This window comes from Salvelinus namaycush, chromosome 5 (assembly GCF_016432855.1).
Source record: "Salvelinus namaycush isolate Seneca chromosome 5, SaNama_1.0, whole genome shotgun sequence".
NCBI classification, from domain to species: domain Eukaryota; kingdom Metazoa; phylum Chordata; class Actinopteri; order Salmoniformes; family Salmonidae; genus Salvelinus; species Salvelinus namaycush.
In genome coordinates, this window is record NC_052311.1 from 72,719,708 (window position 1) to 72,727,992 (window position 8,285).

Here is an 8,285-nt window from a genome sequence, read left to right on the forward strand (position 1 = left end):
CCACTGTAATTAACACATCCCAGCTCCGTAGTCTCCATTCAACGAACAATACATCATGTATTAACACATCCACGCTGTAGTCCCAATTCAACAGAACAATACATCATGATTTAACATACAATCCCAGGCTGTAGTCCATTTCAACAAACATACATCATGTTTATTAACACATCCCAGCTGGAGTCCATTCAACAGAACATACATTCATGTATTAACAACATCCCAGCGTGTAGTCCTTCAACAGAACACATACATCAATGTCTTAACACAATCCCAGCTGTAGTTCCATTCACAGAACATACATCATGTATTAAACACATCCCAGCTGTATCCCATTCAACAGAACTACACATGTATTAACCATCCCAGCTGTAAGTCCATTCCAACAGAACAATACATCATGTAATTAAACACATCCCAGCTGTAAGTCCATTCAACAGAACAATACTCATGGTATATAAACACATACCCGTCCCTCTCTGATAGGCTTGGGACAACACCTCCAGGTAAAGGTGAACAGCCGGGAGGAAGATTAAGCATGTAGCACTTGGGTCCCCTTTGTTGTGTTAGTCCTGTCTACCAGTGGGTGGTATGGACAGGGACTAGACTGAACATCTAACATACTGGAGCAGGACGCTGCCTGCCAACATGGAAAATAGGTGGTTTCACAAGCAACGGGACAGACACGGTGTGTGTGTTTGTGATGTGATGTGTGGCGGTGTGGTGGCAGTGTGTGCGTGCTGTGTCTCTGTGTGTTGCATTTGTGGGCATGCTGTGGCGTGTTGCTGTGTGCGTGTGTGCGTGGTGTGCGTGGGTGTGCGTGTGTTGCGGCGTCGGCGGCGTGCGTGCTTGCGTGCGTTGGCGTGCGTGCGTGCGGCGTGCTGTGTGTGGCTTCTGCTGGCTGGCTGTAGAAGTCATGCTAATAAGACTGGTCCCAAGTATGGACAGCACAAGCACAGCCAGATATTTATTATAAGGACCAACAGCTAGTGTGTGTTGTGTGTGTGTGTGTGTGGGTGTTGTGTGTTTGCCAGCAGCCTCCAGACTGACTCAGTCCTCATGTGAGTTGTAGCTGTGCTTGCCTGCTCTCTTTTACTGTTGATTAGCAAAGTCTAATTAAGACACATGTCCTTGTCACTGCCCACAACTCGCCCCGCCACTATCACCCCACTAACCCAACTACACCCAACGATCACCCAACAATATACCCAACACACCCAACACTACTCACTCCCACAACTACCCAACTATCCCCAACTATCACCAACGGCCAACAGGGAAGTAACTAGCAGAGCTACATCGGCCAACAGGGGAGTAACAGCAGAGCTCATCGGGCCAACAGGGAAGTAAAGCTGAGCTACGTCGACCAACAGGAAGTAACAGCAGAGCGTACATCCGACCAACAGGAAGTAACAGCAGAGCTACATGCGACCAACAGGGACAGTAAAGCGAGCTACGTCCGACCAACAGGGAATAAAAGCAGAGCCTACGTCCGCTCAACGGAGTAACACAGAGCTACATCGACCAACAGGAGATAACAGCAGAGCTAACGTCGGCCACAGGGAAGTAGACAGCAGAGCTACGTCGGGCCAACAGGAAGTAACAGCAGAGCTACGTCGGCCACACAGGGAAGTAACAGCAAGCTCGTCGACCAACAGGGAAGTAACAGCAGAGCTACATGGCAACAGGGAAGTACCGCAGAGCTACGTCGGCAGAGACGCAAGCTATGCAAGGAAGTAACAGCAGAGCTACTAAGCGTCAACAGAGAAGTAACAGCAAGCTACGTCGACCAACAGGGAAGTAACAGCAGAGCTAACAACTACTGGCCAACGGGAATAACAGCAGAGCTCATACGGCCACAGGGAATAAAGCAGAGCTAGCGATTCGATCGCCAACAGGGAAAGTAACGCAGAGCATATAAGTCGACCAAGCAGGGAAGTAACACGCAGAGCTTATACATCGACCAACAGGGAAGTAACACTAGCAGAGCTACGTCGGACCACAGGGAAGTAACACAGACTACTCGGCCAACTGGAATAAACAGCAGAAGCTACATCGACCAACAGGATAGTAACAGTCAGAGCTACAATCGGCACACATCGGGAGTAACGCAGAGGCTACCCTCACCAACAGGGTAGTAACAGCAGAGCTACATCGACAACAGGTAACAGAGAGTAACATGGCCCACGGAATAGACTACATCGCCAACATGGAAGTAACAGCAGAGCTTCAGCCGGCCAACAGGGAAGTAACACAGAGCTACATCGACCAACGGGAGTACAGCAACGTCAGTTTATTCCCAGCAGAATCTACAGATGTACATTTATACTGGGACAAAATCATTTCTAAAACCGATCCAGGGAACAAACACAACCCACTACTACGTTACTAGTAATTCCTCTGCTGCTCTACGATGACCCATAAAAACGTGTTGTAAACACACACTCAACAACACCATTATGAGATGTGTTTTAGGTGTTGCTCTAAAATCTTGGCTTTTTACATTAACCGTTGGCTACATGTTAACCGTTCCAGCGGCCCCAAAGGCAACCCTATTCCGTTCTATACAGCTAGCACTACTTTTTCCCACGATGGCCCAAGGGTCAGTGCACTACTTTTCACCCAGGGCCCATAGGGGAGTGCACGTACTTTATCACCAGTGGCCCAATAGGGGTAGTGCACTAACTTTCACCGGGCGCGCCATAGGGGTAGTGCACTACTATTTTTCCACCAGGGCCATATGGCTGCTATGTCTACTTTATCCTTTTCAACCAGGCCCATAGGGGTAGTGCACTACTTTTCCACCCCATGGGCCCATAGGGGTAGTGCACTACTTTCACCAGGGCCCATAGGGGTAGGCACTACTCTCTTTGAGACCAGGGCCCATAGGGGTAAGTGCACTTAACCAGGGAATGGCGGTGCGTTGGGGGAAAACCGTCTCATAAATGGCCAAGGACGAAACACAGGCGAGTAATCAAATTGAACATGTTTATTCTAATTTGGCCGAGAGATATAATAATATAGTATGAACACGGGGCTGTTTGCTGAAGCAGTCGACTCAGCTCTTATTTACAGTGATGTGTCCTTAAGGCTGCATTATGAGGCATGTAAGCAATAACGTCCGGTGACAAACCATAGCTATTTCATGTATTAAACCACACAGCTAACGAGGGCCCGGGTGGTGTTGTGTGTATGTTGTGTGTGTGTGTGTGTTGTGTGTAGTGGTGTGTGTGTGTTGTGTGTGTGTTGTGTGGTGTGTTGTGTGTGTGTGGTAACAGACGGAGCGTATGCGGAACAGAGAGAGAAGGACATTAATAAAACTATTCGTATCTTGTAGTAATTGTGCTTTTACGACATGCTAACTTCAATCAAACAGACCAGCTGTGGACACTGGCCATGGCAGGAAGGGCCTATGATGATGCTAGCCTACAACTAAACTCAGAGAGACTTTACTTTAGGGGGGTATTACACTTGAGGTAGTATTACATTCATAGACTTTACATTGATGGAAGTATTACAGTCAGCTACCTTTACCTTGAGGGGAGTATTTACATTGAGAGTATTACATTTAGAGTATTACTTGAGGGAGTATTACATTCAGAGACGTTACATTTAGGATATTACATTCAGAGACTTTACATTGAGGGAGTATTACATGTCAGAGACTTTACATTGGGGAATATTACATTCAGATACTTTACATTGACGGAGTATTACATTCGGAGACTTTACATTGAGGGAGTATTCATTCAGATACTTTACATTGAGGGGTATTACATTCATAGACTTTACATTGATGGAGTATTACTTCAGAGACTTTACATTGAGGGAATATTTACATTCAGATACTTTACTTGAGGGAGAATTACATTCAAGACTTTACATTGAGGGATAGTACTTCAGATGACTTTACATTTAGGGAGAATTACATTCAGAGACTTTTACATTGAGGTAGTATTACATTCAGAAGGCTTTACATTGAGGGAGAAATTACATTGAGGGAGAATACAATTCAGAGACTTTACATTTAGGGAGGATTAGCATTCAGAGCTTTACCTTTAGGGAGAATTACGATTCAGAGACCTTTACATTGAGGGAATATTACATTCAGTAGACTTTACATTTAGGAGAATTGCATTCAGTAGACTTTACATTGAGGGAGTTACATTCAGAAGACTTTACATTGAGGAGAAATTACATTGAGGAAGAATTACATTCAAGACTTTACATTAGGGAGTATTACATTCAGCGAAGAGTTTACATTTAGGAGAATTCATTCAGACCTTTTTAACATTGAGGGAGTATTACATTCAGAACTTTACATTTAGGGAGGAATAACATTCAGAGACCTTTACATTGAGGGAGTTTAATTCAGAGACTTTACATTTAGGGAGAATTTACATTCAGAGACTTTACATTGAGGCAGTATTAGCATTCAGGAGGACTTTACATTGAGGGAGAATTACATTCAGAACCTTTACATTGAGGGAGTATTACATTCAGAGACTTTACATTGAGGGAGAATTACATTCAGATACTTTAATTGAGGGAGTATACATTCAGAGACTTTACATTGAGGGAGTATTACATTCAGAGACCTTTTTTACATTGAGGGAGTATTACATTCAGAGACTTTACATTGAGGGAATATTACATTCAGCGACTTTACATTGAGGGAATATTACATTGAGGTGAGAATTACATTCAGAGACGTTAAAACAAATTAAAAAAAAAAAAAAACGTTTAAAAAAAATTTAAAATAAAATTTAAAAAAAAAACAAAAATAATAAAAAAAAACAAAAAAAAAAAGAAAAAAAAAAAAAAACAAATACATTTGAAGAGGAAAAAAAAATAAAAAAAAAAAAAAAAAAAAAAAAAAAAAAAAAATAAAAAAAAAAATAAAAATTTACAAAAAATAAAAAAATTAATAAAAAAAATTTACCATTTTAAAAAAAAAAAATAATAAAAAAAAAAAAAATAAAATAAAAAAAAAAAAAAACAACTTTAAAAAAAAAAAAATAAAAAAAAAAAATAAACACAGTGAGGGAGTATTACATTCAGAAGACTTTACATTTAGGAGTATTACATTCAGAGACTTTACATGAGGGAGTATTACATTTAGAGACTTTACATTGAGTGAGATATGACATTTCAGAGACTTTACATTGAGGGAGTATTCATTCAAGACTTTTTACTTTAGGGAGTATTACAATCAGAAGACAAGAAACGCACGCGCCACGCAGGAAGTAACATTTCCTAAACATTGACAAACAATGGCAACTTTTAAAGGAGAGAAATCCCTGTCACAACGATGGGAGAAAGACGAGAGGTGTTTTTAACACAGCAGAATACAGCAGACAGCCGTTTCCCAGGAACGTCTGACCAGCCCAATATCTGCCTGAGTGCTTTAACATATTTCTTCTTCACACACACACACACTTTACAAAACCCTCTGTCCTCTGTTCCACACACTCTCCCGGTACTGAGTGTGCGTGTGTTTGTGGGCGCTTGCGTCGCGTGTGTGGTGTGTGTGGTATGTACCGCATGTTTGTGTGTGTGTGTGTGTGTGTATGTACGCATGTTTGTTTGTGTGTGTGTGTGTGTTTGTGTGTGTATGTAACGCATGTTCCATGTGTGTATTCGTGTGTGGTGTGTATGTACGCATGTTCGTGTGTGTGTGTTTGTGCTCTTGTTGCTCCTTAGTGTGTGTGTGGTGTTTGTGTATGTAATGTACGCATGTGTGTGTGTGTGTGTGGTGTGTGGTTGTGTGTGCGGGCGGTAAAACCACGCGTGTGTTGGAGGAAGTCATGCCTTCCCAAGGATTGTTGAGCTTCCTTCGTTTCTGTTTCATTAGAATGTAGGAGAGAAGCTGGCAGGAGATTTCACGCACCGAGTTAAACACGGACAGAAAACCTCACCGCAGGTCAAACTGATTAGACTGTAGGAGAGAAGCTGCAGGAGATTTTCACCACACGAGTTAAACCGGACAGATACCTCACCGCAGTCAAACTTATTAAGACGGTGTAGAGAGAAGCTGCAGGAGATTTCACCACAGAGTTAACACGGACAGAATACCTTCACCGCAGTGTCAAACTGATTAAGACTGTAGGGAGAGAAGCTGCAGGAGATTCACCACAGAGTTACATACGGACAGAATACCTCACCGCAGGTCAAACTGATTAAGACTGTAAGGAGGAGAAGCTGCAGGAATTTCACCACAGAGTTAAACACGGAACAGAAAACCTCACCGCAGGTCCAACTGATTAAGACTGTAGGAGAGAGTGCAGGAGATTCACACCAGAGTTAAACACGGACGAATACCTCACCGCAGGTCAACTGTTAAACTGTAAGCGAGAAGCTGCAGGAGATTTCATCACGCACAGAGTGTAAAACACGACAAAAACCTCAACACCGCCGGTCAAACCTGATTTAGACTGTAAAGGAGGAGAGCTGCAGGAGATTTCACCACAGAGTTAAACACGGACGAGAATTACTCCACCGCAGGTCAAACTGATTAAGACTGTTTGAAGAGAATGACAGCGTTTGACAGTCTTAATTCTAGACGTGATTTTAAATTAGTTTGGGAGAGAGATCTACGGTTGTGTCTGACAATCCTCAGGCATCAACATAGTGTCAAGACCCTGCTCACTAAAACTCCTGAACTCCACATCCCTGTCTCATAAGGTTAGGATATCAACGTACTCTCAAGAATAAATTTAGGATATCACGTAACGTCTCAATAAAGTTAGGATAATCCACGTACGTCCTCAATAAAGTTCGGATATCACTACGTCTCATATAAAGTTAGGATATGCTGTACGTTCACAAAAGTTAGGCTAATCACGTACGTCTCAAAAAAGTTGGACAATCACGTACGTCTCAATAAAGTTAGGATATCACTACGTACTCAATAAGTTCGGATATCACGTACGTCTCAATAAGTGTATTGATATCACGTACGTCTCAATAAAGTTAGGACATCCACGTACGCTCAATAAAGTTTTGGATACACGTACGTCTCAATAAAGTTAGGACAATCACGTACGTCTCAATAAGTTAAGGACATCACGTACATCTCAATAATGTTATGATATCACGTACGTCTCAATAAAGTTTAGACATCACGTCACTCTCAATAAGTTAGGATTCACGTTACGATCTCAAAAAGTTAGGATGATCACGTACGTGCTCAATAAGTTAGGACATCACGTACGTCTCCATAAAGTTAGGACATCAGTACGTCCAATAAAAGTTAGGATATCACCATACGTCGCAATAAAGTTGAGGATAATCACGTATGTCTCAATAAAGTTTAGGATATCACGTACGTCTCAATAAGTTAGGACATCACGTAACTTCTCAATAAGGTTAGGACATCAACGTACTCTCACATAATGTTAGGATATCACGTAACGTCCAATCCAGTTAGGACATCACGTAACGTCTCAATAAGTTAGGATTCAAGTACGTCTCAATAAGTTAGGACACATCATGTAAACTTCCTCAAAAAGTTAGGACATCACATAGTGTAAAAGCCCTCTGTCTCCCGTTCAGTCTCCTCTCTCTATCCGTCATGTCAGTCTCCTCTTTCTATCTCCGTCAGTCTCCTCTTTCTATCTCCAGTCAGTCTCCTCTCTCTATCTCCAGTCAGTCTCCTCTCTCTATCCTCCATTCGGTCCCCCTCCTCTCTCTATCTCCTGTCGTCTCCTCCTCTATCTCCAGTCAGTCTCCTTCTCTATCTCCTGTCAGTCTCCTCTCTCTATCGCCATTCCAGTCTCCTTCTCTCTACCGCCCGTCATTCGTTCCTCTCTCTATCGCCAGTCAGTCTCCTCTCTCTCTATCTCCAGTCAGTCTCCTCTCTCTATCTCCCGTCAGTCTCCCTCTCTCTATATCTCCAGTCAGTCTCCTCTCTCTATCTCCAGTCAGGTCTCCTCTCTCTATCTCCATTACAGTTCTCCCTCTCTATCTCCAGTCATCTCCTCTCGCTGTCTCCAGTCAGTCCCTCCTCTCTCTGTCTCCAGTCATTCTCCTCTCTCTGTCTCCAGTCAGTCTCCTCACCACTCTCTATCTCCAGTCAGTCTCCTCTCTCTATCTCCATTCGTCTCCTCTCTCATATCTCCAGTCAGTTCTTCCTCTCCTCTAGCTCCAGTCAGTCTCCTCTCTCTACTCAGTCAGTCCTCCTCTCTCTATCTCCCTGTAAGTCTCCTCTATCCCATTCATCTCCTCTCTCTATCTCCTGTTAGTCGCCTCTATCTCCTGTATCTCCTCTCTCCATCTCCAGTCCA